The sequence below is a fragment of the Emydura macquarii genome, unplaced genomic scaffold, assembly GCF_026122565.2.
Source record: "Emydura macquarii macquarii isolate MOO-44397 ecotype Brisbane River unplaced genomic scaffold, CSIRO-AGI_Emac_v2 contig_1483, whole genome shotgun sequence".
Classification (NCBI taxonomy): Eukaryota; Metazoa; Chordata; order Testudines; family Chelidae; genus Emydura; species Emydura macquarii.
This window is the reverse complement of record NW_027131620.1, coordinates 21,912,953-21,926,981: the sequence shown is the minus strand read 5'-3', so window position 1 is coordinate 21,926,981 and position 14,029 is coordinate 21,912,953. Positions and strand designations below refer to the sequence as shown.

General features: G+C 49.4%; 1 protein-coding gene across 11 annotated transcripts in view; it reads right to left on the bottom strand.

Moving 5' to 3' along the window:
* The window catches only part of EPB41L1 (erythrocyte membrane protein band 4.1 like 1), a 154,594-nt gene that overhangs the window by 126,771 nt on the left and 13,794 nt on the right, over positions 1-14,029 (bottom strand). For 10 of the 11 annotated variants that reach the window (XR_010921026.1, XM_067554429.1, XM_067554428.1 and 7 more), the window contains exon 2: positions 13,296-13,345. The exons of the other annotated variant lie outside the window; for it this stretch is intronic. The gene's annotated coding sequence lies outside the window, so the exon portion shown is untranslated. The remainder of the gene's footprint in view (positions 1-13,295; positions 13,346-14,029) is intronic. 11 annotated transcript variants of the gene reach the window in all.

Genomic DNA, 14,029 nt, shown 5'->3' with positions numbered 1-14,029 from the left:
CCTCACAGTATGTGCCCCCCGCCTGCACCCACAGGCACAGCTCGTTAGCTGGAGACAGATGAACCCAGCGCATGTGGCCAGCTTGTAGGGAAGGTAAACGCCTTTGCAGCCTGCCCTGCATGGCTAGGAAGCTTTTATCAGCCAGGCCTTTCATCTGTGGAGGAAGAAAGTGGCCCAAGTGCTCCATTAACCAGCAGCAGAGGAGGGGAAGGAAGAGAGGACAGTAAAAAGCTCCAAGGCAAGGGGAGAGAGGAAGCAGAGATGAAGGAAAAGAGGAGTGTGGGGCAGAGGGTGCAGTAAGAACAGCCCCACCCCCATTCCCTTCCTCAGCTTACAGCTGGTGAACACCCATTGACAGGTGTCATTGTCATAGCTCTGCCCACGTCAAGGGCACTATGACAATTGACAGTCTCCCCCAGTGCATTCCCCCCCCCCCCCAGGCCTATACAGGTGGCCTCCAGGGCCTTGGCCAGGCTGCGTAAATGACTCAAGTGGGGAGGCTAGGAGACAGCCCCATACCCCTGCAGATCTCAATCCCAACCTGTTTTACCTGATACTCAGCCTAGTGTTTTCCATTCCTTAGGACCTGCTACACAAATGCAGCCCTGGACACCAACCCAACAGGGCAGAGGGCAGGTGGGCCCTACATTACACACACCACTCCACAGGGAATGTAAAAGGACAGAACTTTTCCACCCCACCCAGCCTTCTCAAAGTCCTACACAAAGGAGCCCATTGCAGCCTTTGCTTTCACTGCCCGTTGAGGTGGAATGTTATGATGATGCAGGCACCTCTCTTCTGGGCTGAGACCTGCCAAACTTATTATTTCACACAGGCAGCTGCATACCCATCAGAATGGGAGAGGGCTTTAATAAACCAATCCGTGTCAAAGGAAAGCAAATGATTCCTTTAACCCCTTGGATGCCAGCACGCACAAGCAAAGCCCAAGACTGGGCAAGATGAAGGCAGTGCCAGTATTTGTTTCATAGACATGAGTGTGTAGAACACACACATGCAGGGTGAGAGGGGGACATATACTGTGGACCAAATCCGGCCTGTCTGTCTATAAGGCATAGAAGGGGTTAAAATGCCCATTAACAAGTAAGTGGGACAATTGGCCAGGTGCTCAGTCATTTCCCAAGACGGGTGCCCAGTGCCCTATCCTAGCCCTTAGCAGAGGAGTATCCACTATCCAGAATGCTACTGCACGATTTGCTCAGGAGAGGGCAAAAATTGCAGAAGAAGTTGCAGATGAGCAGAGAGGTGCATTGACAGAGCTGTATGCAACTCAGGGCTAGAGCAGCGGAGGGGCTGCAGGTCAGGATTGAGGATGGAAGCATGTGCACCCCATCTGCCTCTGGCACCTGGGCCCAGGCAGAGCAATGAGTCTCTGTTCCTTATACAATAAAAGAAATCAAATGTAACGGATTGCTTTGCACGTTTTCGGCCATAGCACACTTGTACTGTAGTCCTGCCAGGTCTCACAAGGTAAGCAGGGTCAGGCCAGGTTGGTACTTAGAGACTTCCCAGGAGCAGGTAGGTGCTGCAGGGAGCAACAGAGGCAATTCAGTAGTGGCTCTCCTTATGCTGAGTTAGCACTGAACTAGCATCCTAGCATGGCATGTAGGGCTGTACCACGAGCCCCAGGCTATAGATCCAGGTTCTGAGATTCACTACTGCTGGATGTTTGGTTTTGGGGGTCTTTGGGCTGTGTAGACATACCCTCGCTGTACAACCCTAGTAGAGACAAGCACAGATAGTCTTTAGCTCAATGTAGCCAGGCAAGGTCAGCTACCTGGCATTTGTCTAACCTGACTGCATGGAGGCAAAAAACTAGAGAGTCTTGTCTCCATGAGGAGTTTACAGTGAGAGCGCAAATGGGGGATAATTATCTTGCTACAGATCCTTGCTTTTTGACAGCTGAGGTAGCCTAGCAGATAAACCACACCCAGAGATTCTAAATTCCTCAGCCTAATATGGGATCAGGGAGACAGAGAGGGGACAGAAATCACAGAACTGGATGCACAACCTTTTGTGGCTTTTTTATTCCCCCCTCCCTTGGGATTGTCCCATAGACAGGACACTGGACTGGGACTCAGGAGATCTGGGTTATTGTTATGCTAGGCACTGTACAAATAAAAAATGACAAGGCCCCAACCTTATAAACTTACAAGCTGGAAAAGGAAAACAGACTGAGACAGAAGGTAGGGGGAAAGAGAGACAAACAAGGAAGGTGCTATGGAGCTGACTGGCTCATAATATTCAAACTCATAATACAAAGTTTTTAAAAGGAAAAACATTGTGCTACTGAAATAAGCACTATCTCCCACACAAAATTGTCCAGACAATCCCAGATTACCCCACCAGCCTGCCACCATGGGTAGCTAACAGCTGTGATCATTAGAGCTGCTTGAAATTTTTCGTTTGACCTTTTTTCCCCAATGAAAAATGTTTTTTCCCCATGAAAATGGCCATTTCCAGTTCTTTGTGAGTCGGTGGAGGGGAAATGTTCACTAAAACTAAAAATTGTGCTTGACCAGCTGTAGTTTTTTCACTTTTGGCAGCTGTTTGTGAGGCGTTGGGTTCTCCCTCCACCCTGATAGAGAGGCAGAGCAAGGAGGAGTGGAGTTCACACCAGCAGAAGCTATCCTGCACAGGGCCCAGACGAACATGCCTGCCGACACTCATCCACACCAGGCTGCGCCTTCTGAGCATCTGCTGGTGCAAGCAGAAAACAAGTGGCTTTGACAACTCCCCTTCTATTGCAGTGGGATCAGCCCTTCCAGTCGCCACCGTCCCAAAGATTGCACCGCTGCACAGCACAGACTGCGAGTGGGAAGCTGGACTGGGTTGTAAGGAGAAAGAGAGCTAAGGCAGGACCTATCTGGAGCTCACGGGGCTTTCGTTTACTCAATACAAATACTTTCAGCTGTGACAACGGCTGCTGCTGCTCTCCTTTAAGGGGGTAGTTCTGTAAACTCATCAGTCTGGGTTTGGGCAAGAGCTAAACTAATAACCACAGTCAGAGGCAGACACACTCTAGAGGGGGGTCAAGCAGATGGCAGAGCAACTGGCCCCAATGCAAGCCTGGCTCTAACATTTCCGGGGGCAGACGGGAGCTGGTATTTATTAGCCATCATTCACATGCAGCCCAACAGAAGGAGAAGAGCTTACGAAAAAATGCTGTTGATAGCAGCCTTCACTGCCAAAGCCCTTTCTGAATCCATTCTAATCCCCAGTGGAATGCAGTCACCTCTGGGGTGAGGCACAGCAGCTGTTTGACAGGATACGGCGACACCATGTAATAGTTTAGGACAAGTTAGGAAGTGAAGAATATTGCACCCAATGGGAATTAGGGAAATTTTAGGGATGCATAATATAACATGAGCTGAAATTTGGCCAGGACATCAGAGTAATCCCCTCCCACTCCACTCCTATGATCTCGCTGAAGACTGCTTTCCTGTGAATGAATAAAATAGAGCAGGAAATAATCATTTCTGTTAGATATACTTATCTGGCCCCCATAGCATCCAAGCATCTCACTGTTAACGTATTTATCCTTGCAACACTTCTGAGAGACAGAAAAGTGCTATTACCCCTATTTTACACATGGGGAAACGGAGGCACGGAGAGGCTAGGTGACTGGCCCAAGGCCACACAGGAATTTTGTGGCAGGGCAGGGAACTGAATTCAGATCTCCCAAACTCCAGGTGAGCACCCTCACCACGGGACCATTCTTCCCTGCCTGTCCACATCACAGTCAAGTATTGGTCACGTTAGTTGCTGAGATGCTTCAAGGGAGCTTGGAGCAGCAGAGAAGACTCAGGAAGCAAAGTCTGAGGAGCAGGCTGAGCCAGAGGATAGGAAGTGCAGTTGCTGGGTAGGATTAGGTCTCTCTAAGGACCAAGGGAATGTCTGACGAGCAGGATGGCTGGGACAGAGGGAGGGGGACAGGAGGGGACTCATGGGAAAGGGGTGTTTCAAACAATCTGGACCACAAAAGCATTACTGAGTTTTCTCCCTCCCCTTGGCAATTGCCCAGGCCAGCTTCTTTCCCCACCATTCAAGACACACGACACCACTGTGACAACCCCACAGCCTCTCATATGGAAAAGATTAGGAAAATATGTAATGTGGTTGTAGCTGTCTTGCAAACGGGACACAGCAGCTGGAGAAGAGGAGGAAAGCCGGCACCAGTGTGAAAAGGGAATATCCCTTTAAGAGCAAGGCAAGCTGGGAGCCATGTCCAGGATATAAACATCAGAGTTAGAGGAATGCCAGTGAGGCAGGCAGTAGTGGAAGAAACACCTACAGGAACTGCAGTAAGAGGGGCCTCAGAAGGGAATCCAATTTAGAAGAATGGGTTGTGCCTGTTTTTCTTCTCTCTTTTATTTGGCTTTTCTTTTGTTGTTGCTGGGGGGGTGGTTTTCCCATTACCATAAACGTTAGAATTCAGCTTTGCATCCCTTGAGTCTACGCTCTGGGAAGTGGACAGTCCCATGTCACAGCTAGCGAGTGCTCCAAGGGCCAACGATGGGTCTGTAGACCAGAGCCTCAGAACTGTTGAGTTACAAGATCTGCTGTGCCATGCGCACGGGTGCCATACATTTCCTCCAAGGTTAAAATAACGTCCCGTCTAACCTCATGGGCAGCCTCCTCCAGGGAACACAACCATTACCTTAGAGCAGCGGTTCTCAACCTTTTTTCCCCCCGAGTACCACTCGGGCCAGGTACAGTCGGGGTCAAGTACCACTTGACCCCGACTGTACCCGACCCGAGTACCGCTCGGGAAAAAAAAGGGAGGGGACTTGCGGCGGGGTTTCGCGGCGGCGGGAGGGATTCGCGGCGGGGTTTCACGGCGGCGGGGAGAGACGGACGGCGGGGTTTCGCGGCAGAAACAAAACCCGCCGCCGAAACCCTTCCGCCGTTTCCCCATTTTCGGCTGCAGAGTATCGCAGGGGCGGGTGGGAGGGCCCATCCGGCGGCGGCGGATTCAGCGCCGCGCGTACCACCCAGCCGTCCGGTAAGTACCACCGGTGGTACCACCGGTTGAGAACCGCTGCCTTAGAGAAACTCTGTCAAGGAGACTCGATCCTTCCCTTTATCGTTCTGCCTTTTGATATACAAATGCAACAGCAAGTCCTACATGATATTCACAGGATGATAGGTATTATATCGGCTGCGCAGGTGCCGTAGCATGAACCCAGAGAGAGATAACCAGCTCATCCGCCAGCTGATAAACATGCCAAGATAGGAACGTCATTCCGCTCCTTATACAAAGGCACTGAGATGCTCTCAAACAGGATTACAACTTTCCCAGATCATTAGCACACGTGCATACACACCTCTCACACAAACACACGGAGAAACCCCACCCAGTAAAAGGTGAATGAAAAGGCACTCTACCTGCCCAGACCTGAGTGCAGACCCTCAGGGCTCTGTGTGTCTCAAACAACAGTGAACGATCAAGGAACACCTAGGGTGCAGTGCGTGTTGCGGCTCTTTTCTCGGCGCTCCCTTGAGCTGACGGGGTGTCAAATTAGTTATGGTTTGTGGGCATCCTCTTGATCTCATCAGCATGTTCGTGTCTCGAGGTGGTGAGAAGAGAGCATCTTGCTAATTGGAGAAGAAAGCAGACCACACCTGGGCACCGCCCAGCTTGCACTGCTGTAGAGCATCAGCTGGAGCAGGGATGGGGGAGCCGTTGGCGTCTCTGGAGCAAGGGACTATCTAATTCAGAGTCCATGGCAGCCTACGGCAACACTCCCACCAGCTGCTGCAGGGCAGAATCAGGTGCGGAGTGAAGGCAGAACTGGGCTTTCACTAATCTGGGGTTGAGATGCATTGGCTGCCAGGGTTATCGTACAGGTAAGAGGTCTAAGACAGGGTCCGATCCTGCAGACAGTGGGATCGTAACTTTACTCACGGGAGCATTGAACTCGGGGCGGTGATTTGCATGAGTAAAGCGACTCGGGTCTTTGCAGGGTGAGGCCTTGGAGCACATGCTCCATGGGGCAGCGGCCATGGCATCTCCTACCTGGTTAGAAAGCAGCGTATGCACCAATGGCCCTATCTGGATCAGCCTGTCAGTAATGCCACTTGGTGCATCTGTTCAGGCCACATCCTGGCTGCACAGATCCCAGGAGAATGGAAGCAAGCTGGGGAGCTAGTGGAGGGACCCTCTGCCCCAACCACGCAGCAGAGCCCAGGCCCAGCCACTTTGAAACCACCAGTACAGCCCCTAAGGGCTCTGCCTCTCTGGCATCTCCCCGCTTTGCCAGCTGACCTGCGCAGCCAGGGACCCATTGGCTGCAAGAGGGCCGCAGAGAAGCACGATTAAGTTGCACATAACGGGGCAGCACCTTCAACGCAGTCTGTCTCAGTACACAGAGGAACCATGGTGGCTCTACCCTTCAGCCCCTGTGCACTTGCTCCAGGGGAGGAAAGAGCTGAGATGTGCCCCGTAAAGCTCCCCCACTGGCAGCACAATGCTGATGGAGTAGACAGAAGCTGGCAGGAGTTTGAGCTGGGTATTTACTCGCACGTGTAACTGCAGTTTAGCTTTAAAGTCGAAGGGCAGCTGCGGGTAGAAATGTCACCTATGGGAAGAGACGCATGGGCACGGACACCACACACCCACTGAGAACTGTTGGAATGTCATGACGACGATGTGAAACATGAGCACTAGAATAAGCCGAATGAGATCCCTGGGCCAGGGGCCTCCCAGGGGGCAGGTAACTGGTCTGCTGCTGCCCCTGGTGTAAGAGCAGGGCTGAATGCAGCCCGTGATCTTACATGCACACTGCACTTTCAAGCCCCAACAATCTCGGAAAGCTGCCCGGGGAATTGCTTCCTCCTCCCCTGAGGGGCACAGCAGCCCATTAGCCTCACCCAGCAATGGTAAAGAGGAGTTTGGGACAGGAAGTGAAGAGGAACGCTCCGTCCAGCTGAATTAGCAGGTGGAGCTTTAGGCAAATGGACTGGTCCACGATGCCTCCATCATCCACTCGTTACATTTTCAAACCAGCACCTTCCTGCTTTCTCCCACACTGCCCCTCACGCCTGAGCAGAGCTCCAGGTAAACCATCTGCAAAACTAACGCCTAATCCTGCTTCAAATCCCTCCTCGGAAGTCCCCTTCGCCACAGTGCCTTTAAAAACCTTGACAACAGCTAGGCTGCTGGTGGACTGTGATCACTGCCCATCATGCTGACAGCATCATCTCATGGTTTCCTTGAACGCCCTAGCAGGCAGTCTGTACCCATCTGTAGTCTCTCATCTTCAAGACTGAAAGTTTTTCTAAAAAGATTTGCTTCAGGGATCATCATGGGGAAGTTCTCTGGCCTGTGCTATTCAGGAGGTCAGACTAGATAACCCCAGTGGTTTCTTCCATCTTTGGAATCTATGACTGGATGTTACTAACGTCTTATACTTAGATTGTAAGCACCTTGGGGCAGGGACCATCTTTTTGGCTGGTGTTTGTACAGCGCCTAACACCCAAGACCCTGTTGTGTTACAGTGATAAATAAAACAAACCAAGCCACAAGTGATGAGCATACCATGCTTCAGCATGGGTTTAACTCCGGGGCAAGGGCAGCATAGACACAGCCAAACACAAGTACCTATGGGCCAGCCCACTAGCTCTTACACCCCAGATCTCCTTCTGCCCCACCTTTATCCTCGTACACCCTGCCACAGGGTCACTACCCTTCAGGGCCTCCTGCACTCCAGGCAGGGAGACGGCTGCCTGTCTGCTTCTCCGCTGTCTCCAGAGCATGCCCCCTTTAATTCATTTGGGGAGGTGACTGTGCTTAGCACGTGCTTTTGTAAACATGTGTGAGAACCACTGGGAGCAGGATTTGGACCCTTACATGGAATCACAGAAATGTGGAGCTGGAAGGGAGCTCCTGTGCGGAGGCAGGATTAAGTAAACCTGATGATCCCTGGCAGGTGTTTGTCCAACCTGTTCTTAAAAACCTCCCATGATGGGGACTCCACAACCTCCCGTGAAAGCCTGGTCCAGAACTTAACTGCCCTTATAGATACAAAGCTTTTCTGCATATCTAACCTAAATCTCCCTTGCTGCACATTAAGACTGTTACTTCATATCCTACCTTCAGTGGACTCAGAGAACTACTGATCCTCATCCTCTTTATACCAGCCCTTAGCATATTTAAAGACTTGTTATCAGGTCCCCCCCCCCGTCTTCTTTTCTCAACACTAAACATGGCCAGGTTTTTTTAAACCTTTCCTCACAGGTCAGGTTTTCCAAATCTTTTCTCAATCTTGTTCCTCTTCTCTGGACTCTTTCCAATGTGTCCACATCTTTCCTGAAGTGCGACACCCAGAACTGGACACAGTACTCCAGCTGAGGCCTCACTGGTGCCAAGCAGAATGGGATAATTGCCTCCTGTGTCTTACATACGACATTCCTGTTAATACACCCCAGAATGGTATTCGCCTTTTTCACAACTGCTTCACGTTGTTGACTTATATTCAATTTGTGATCCACTATAACCCCCCGATCCTTTTCAGCAGCACTACTGCCCAGCCAATTATACCCCATTTTTTACATGGGCATTTGATTTTTCTTGCCTGAGCATAATACTTTGCATTTATCTTCACTGAATTTCATCTTGTTGATTTCAGATCAATTCTCCAATTTGCCAAGGCCATTTTGAATTCCAATCTTGTCCTCCCAAGTGCTTGCAATTCCTCCTAGCTTGACGTCATCAGCAAATTTTATAAACATATTCTCCACTCCATTATCCAAATCATTAACGAAACCACTGGCAAGCACCAGACCCAGGACTGACCCCTGCAGGACCTCACTAGATACCTCCTCCCAGTTTGACAGCTAACCATTGACAATGAGCCTTTGAGTATGGTCTAGCAACCAACTGTGCACCCACCCTATAATAATTTCACCTACAGCACATCTCCCTAATTTGCTTATGAAAATGTCACGTGGGACTGTGTCAAAAGCCTTATTAAAAATTAAGATATCATGTCTACTAATTCCTCCCTATCCAATAGACCAGGGGTTCTCAGACTGGGGGTCATGACCCCTCAGGTGGTCATGAAGTTATTACAGAAAGGTCGCAAGCACTCCGCCCTGGTGTATGCCACTAGGGGTGACATGGCATGGCGGGATCATCACTTTTTTGGGGGAAGGAGGGGACTGTCACAGCCTGAAATCTTTTCAAAGGTGGTCCCAGCAAAAATAGTTTGAGACCCCCTGCACTAGACCAGTAACCCAGTCAAAGAAGGAAATTGGGCTGGTCTGATATGATTTGTTCTTGACAAATCCTATGCTGGCTATTCCTTATAACCCTATTACCCTCTAGATGCTTACAGACTGATTGCTTAATAATTTATCCCAGTCTCTTTCCAGGTATTGAAGTTAGACTGATCGACCTATAAATCCCCATGCCCTCTTCGTTCCCCTTTTAAAAGCTGGGCAAACATAATAACCTGTCTCTAGTCCTCTAGGACCTCACCTGTCCACCATGACAAGGGCACTGGAACAATTTTTATAGTGCAGGTGCTGAGAGTCACTGAACCAAACTGTAAACCCTGCATATAACAGAAACCACTTCAAGCCAGGGGACACAGCTGCACCCCCAGCACCTATGACCATGAGTTCTCAAAGATAATCGTTAACAGTTCCAAGATTTCTTCAGTTAGTTCCTTATGTATCCTAGAATGACTTTCACCAGGCCCTGTCAACTTGAACATGCCTAACTTATCTCAATATTCTTTAATCTGTTCTTCCCTTATTTGGGCTTGCGTTTCTTCCCCCTTGTTGTAAATATTAATTGGGTTAAGGATCTGGTCACAGTTTACCTTTTTAGTGAAGATTGAAGCAAAAGAGGCATGGAACATCCATCCCATTTCCACTTACAGCACTCCCTGGTGAAATTAAACAGACTGTATACAGCTTTCGACAGTCTCCTAGGTCTGCTGGGAAAGACAGGGTTAAGATTCAGACTCTCAGCTCTCTGTTCGGCAGCCAGAAAGCTGATCAAAGTCTCTCTTTATTCCAGCTGATTTTTACTAGTCTTCTACTGGCCGCAACTCCCCCTGTAACCTTCCCAAAGCTCAGACCTGCTCTACTATGCAGTGGTTGGGGAGGGGGGGGGGAGGGGGGGGGAAGAAAATGCAGTGCATTCTGGAACTTGTCAGGGAGATGCATGAATATGCACCAAAAGAAATTACACCATGCAGAACAATTATGAGACAACACAGGAGCGGAGAGGGAGACACGCGTGCATGCGCACATGCAGGAGGAAGGAAGAAAGAGACACGGATACGCACAGCCTCAGGTGAAGAAAGTCACATACGTACAGGGGTGGAGGCTGTTCCTGCGGGTTACAAGCAAGTCCCATGGATTTGTCATACCTCGGGCATGGGGGAGAAGTGGACCAAAGAAAGCCAGAAAGCACGAGCATGCAACGAGTGGGGGGGAGGAGTAGGAAGACGTCTACACTAGGGAAATGTCCCTCTCTTGCCAGCAACCGTTCAGCTCCTCCAGCGTTAGCACCTTCAAGAGCCTGGCACAGATGGGCCAATGACTCTGGCAGCCCCAGATGGTCTATCTCCACTTCAGTAAAAAAATCTGTCCACACATGGAATCCATCCCAATGCTACCACCTGCACTGAAGCCAGGTCAGTGAGAGATCTGTTCTCTCTCCCCCTCACATCTGTCCAGCCGGGTATCCCTTTCTATACCCGGCTCCCCTCCTGAGCACCTTTCCAGAGAACTCTGCGAGGGCAGACAAGGCTAGAGGGGGCAGGGAGAAAAGCAAAAAGGGAATTTTAAAAGTCCATTAAAAAGTCAGGCAAGGGTTTTCAAAGGCTGGTACCAGGCTCAGCCGGCTCTAATGGGATAGCAGCTTCTCACAAATTGATCCTGGCACATCACCTATTGCTGACAACCACACACAGAGCGAGCTCCCCTGTCACAGATTCCATGGCCAGAAGGGACCACTGTGATCATCTGCTCTGACCTCCTGTATCCCACACCCCTTCTCCCATGTCAGCTGAAACCTGTACGAGTTCAAAACGTGGCCTCTCCGCGTAGGCCTTTTCATCTGGAGACCTGAGAGCAGAGGTGGGCAGGCATGAGCCTCATCAACAGAGAGGGAAACTGAGGCACATACAGGCCACATGGCAAGTCAGTGGAAGAGCTGGGAATAGAACCAGAGCTTCTTCCTCCACAGCCACTGAGCCATGAAGCCTCCCTAATACACAGAAGGACTGAATGAGAGACTCAGCACATCCCTTCCTCATCTCTCCCATTCTCCACCTCATCTGTATATCCCCCCCACATGCCACGCTCACAGATGCCCGCAGCACAGGCCAAAGAGACTGCACCCCATGCGGAGACAGAGCTGCCAACCAGCGCTCAACCATTGCAACTGTACATGCAACCCTCCTGAAGGATGAGCTGATTGGAATTACCGAGCAGGATTTGCTCATACATTTGCTTTACAAATTGCCTTGGCTGAGAGAGAGAGAAAAATCCACTGCCCTGAGGGGCGTGCATGCTTTACACTTCAATCAATGACAGTGACCCACTTCTAGCTTTCCTCAAAGACACGGCTCTTCCCGCGTGGGTCATGTGCACAGTAGGAATTTGCTCTGACAATAATGCATCCATGGCCCCATGTGCAGAGAAGTAGTCCTGTGCCTCGGGAACACACGGTCAAACCGACTTCAGGCTCCAGAGAGAGTGAGCACGGAGAGCTGCGCTTAGGACACATCGCAACTGCAGCCTACAGAGTCATGCAGCCTCAGGGCAACATAGGCTGGGCTGGACTGGCAGGGAGAGCTGTGAACTGGCATGGAGGAGCATTGGCAGAGGGGCACGTTGTCAAAAGACTTGAAGCCATGAGGATTCTGAAGAGCTTTTTCTCTAGAAAAGAGAGAGGCGTTCAAGGCCCCTAATTTTATCCCAGGCTGAGAGTGGCATGTGACTAGGCACTTACCATCCCCTCCCCATCTCCCTACATCTACACCTCACCTCATCTAGCTCTCCCCATGATCTCATCACAAGGGGTTGCAACAGCATCCTAACAATGTCCCGCGAGTGTAGAGAGCCATCCCAGAATGGCCAAATTGTGAGTGAATTCACCCACAGAGTCCCTGGGGCATGCTAGGGCTTCTGCTGAGAACAATACATTCATTGCACTTAAATACAACAGTGAACTGCACAGTTATCCCCAAAGAGATGCAATAACCCAACAACCTGCATCAAGCACCTCATCACCCGGAGGTTAAACATTTCAGGCACACCCGTGATTTCATAGAGAGAGTTTCTCCATCCGTTCCCTTGTTCCATTCCCATTCCAGTGCACAATCAGCATTTCAAGAAGAAATATCAAATCAGAAATCAATCCAAACCATCCTTACACAGCCTGACCTGAAATCAGGGAATCCGCGTTCCAAGCATCTCAATAATCAAATACAAGTTTTCATTTCACAAAATTTAATGTCACATTCTTGCTGGTTTGCACCAATTTTGCGTTCCCTAAATTTCACTTTTTGCAAAATTTCACACCAAACACACACACAGAAATTCAACGATTTTTCTGTTTTTAAATGCAGAGCCTCAAAATAGCCTCGTCCATAGGAATCAGCCCATTTTCAAGTTCATAGCTAAATGTGAGTAAAACCACACACAGAATCATAAAAAGCACCATTTCTGAGCTTTGCACTTCACTAGTAGTTTTCTGCACCTCTGTTTCCAATACTGCACAGTCAATCTGTGGAACTCTTTGCCAGAGAATATTTTGAAGACCAAGACAATGATAGGGTTAAAAAAAGAACTAGATAAGTTCATGCAGGATAGGTCTATCAAGAGCTGTTAGCTAAGATAGTCAGGGATGCAAAACCATGCTCTGAAGTGTCCCTAACCTCTGTTTGCCAGAAGCTGGGAGTGGACGACAGGGGATGGATCACTTGACTGCCTGTTCTGTTCATTCCTTCTGAAGCACCTGGCATTGGCCACTGCCACAGACAGGATACTGGGCTAGATGGGCCATTGATCTGACCCAGTATGGCCATTCTTATGTTCTTTAGGTGCTCCCAGTGGGTTTGGGGGGATCTAGTCATTTATCATCTTGGCCCATTATTATTATTCAGACTGCAACAGCACCCAAAAGGTCCCAGTCAGGACTGGGATCCCTTTGAGCTACTGAAAACCTGCTTGCTCCTAAAAGCATCAGTGTACATGCTGCCTCTGGCTAGGGAAAAAAGAGAATACAGGGTCACTATCACAAAGGACAGACTCACCGTGTCTCTGCTCTTGGCTCTTTAACTTCTGTTCAGGCACCGTTCAGTATCTGGGGGAGAAAGTAAAAAAAAAAATCATCCAAAGTGTCTTCTCAAAAATGATCAAGCCCATGTATGTTGCGGAGCCACACGAAACAAGCATTGCTCATTTCATCATTAGTTTACTGGTGTCTTGGTAGCTTGAACGCTGTATTGTGTTCGATTATAATTAATTCATTACTGAATTTAGGCTATACATCACTTTAGGTGCAGCTCTATTCTGAAAAAGATCTAGGTGAAACAGCACCTTCTAACTGAGCTGGTTTGCTCCCTGTGTATTCAGAGGCAGAGCTGCTAATCTGAGAGATAAATCAAGTACTGTATTTACTATGGGCAGCCCTGCAGAACCAACACTGCTCAGAGAAAGTGAACTGGATACTTTCCTGGTTTGCACAGTGAATCATTAACCAAGCTCTAATTTCATGGCCATCTGTGCGGTGCCATTGTCTTATATCCCTCAGTCTCACTTGTACAGCCCCACTCCAAGACTGCAGAGTTGTCCAGGTGTCACTGAGGACAACATTTGGTCTGCAGTTTTTATTCTAGGTGATAATGCATGAGCTAAAAAGAACCCAGCTGGACTCCCAGATGTCAAAGAGACATTTGCAGGACTGGCACTTTACTTGTGAACTGAGCATGTTTGATATGAAATACACTGGGAAAATCAAACAAGTCCCACAACTGCATTTTTTAGA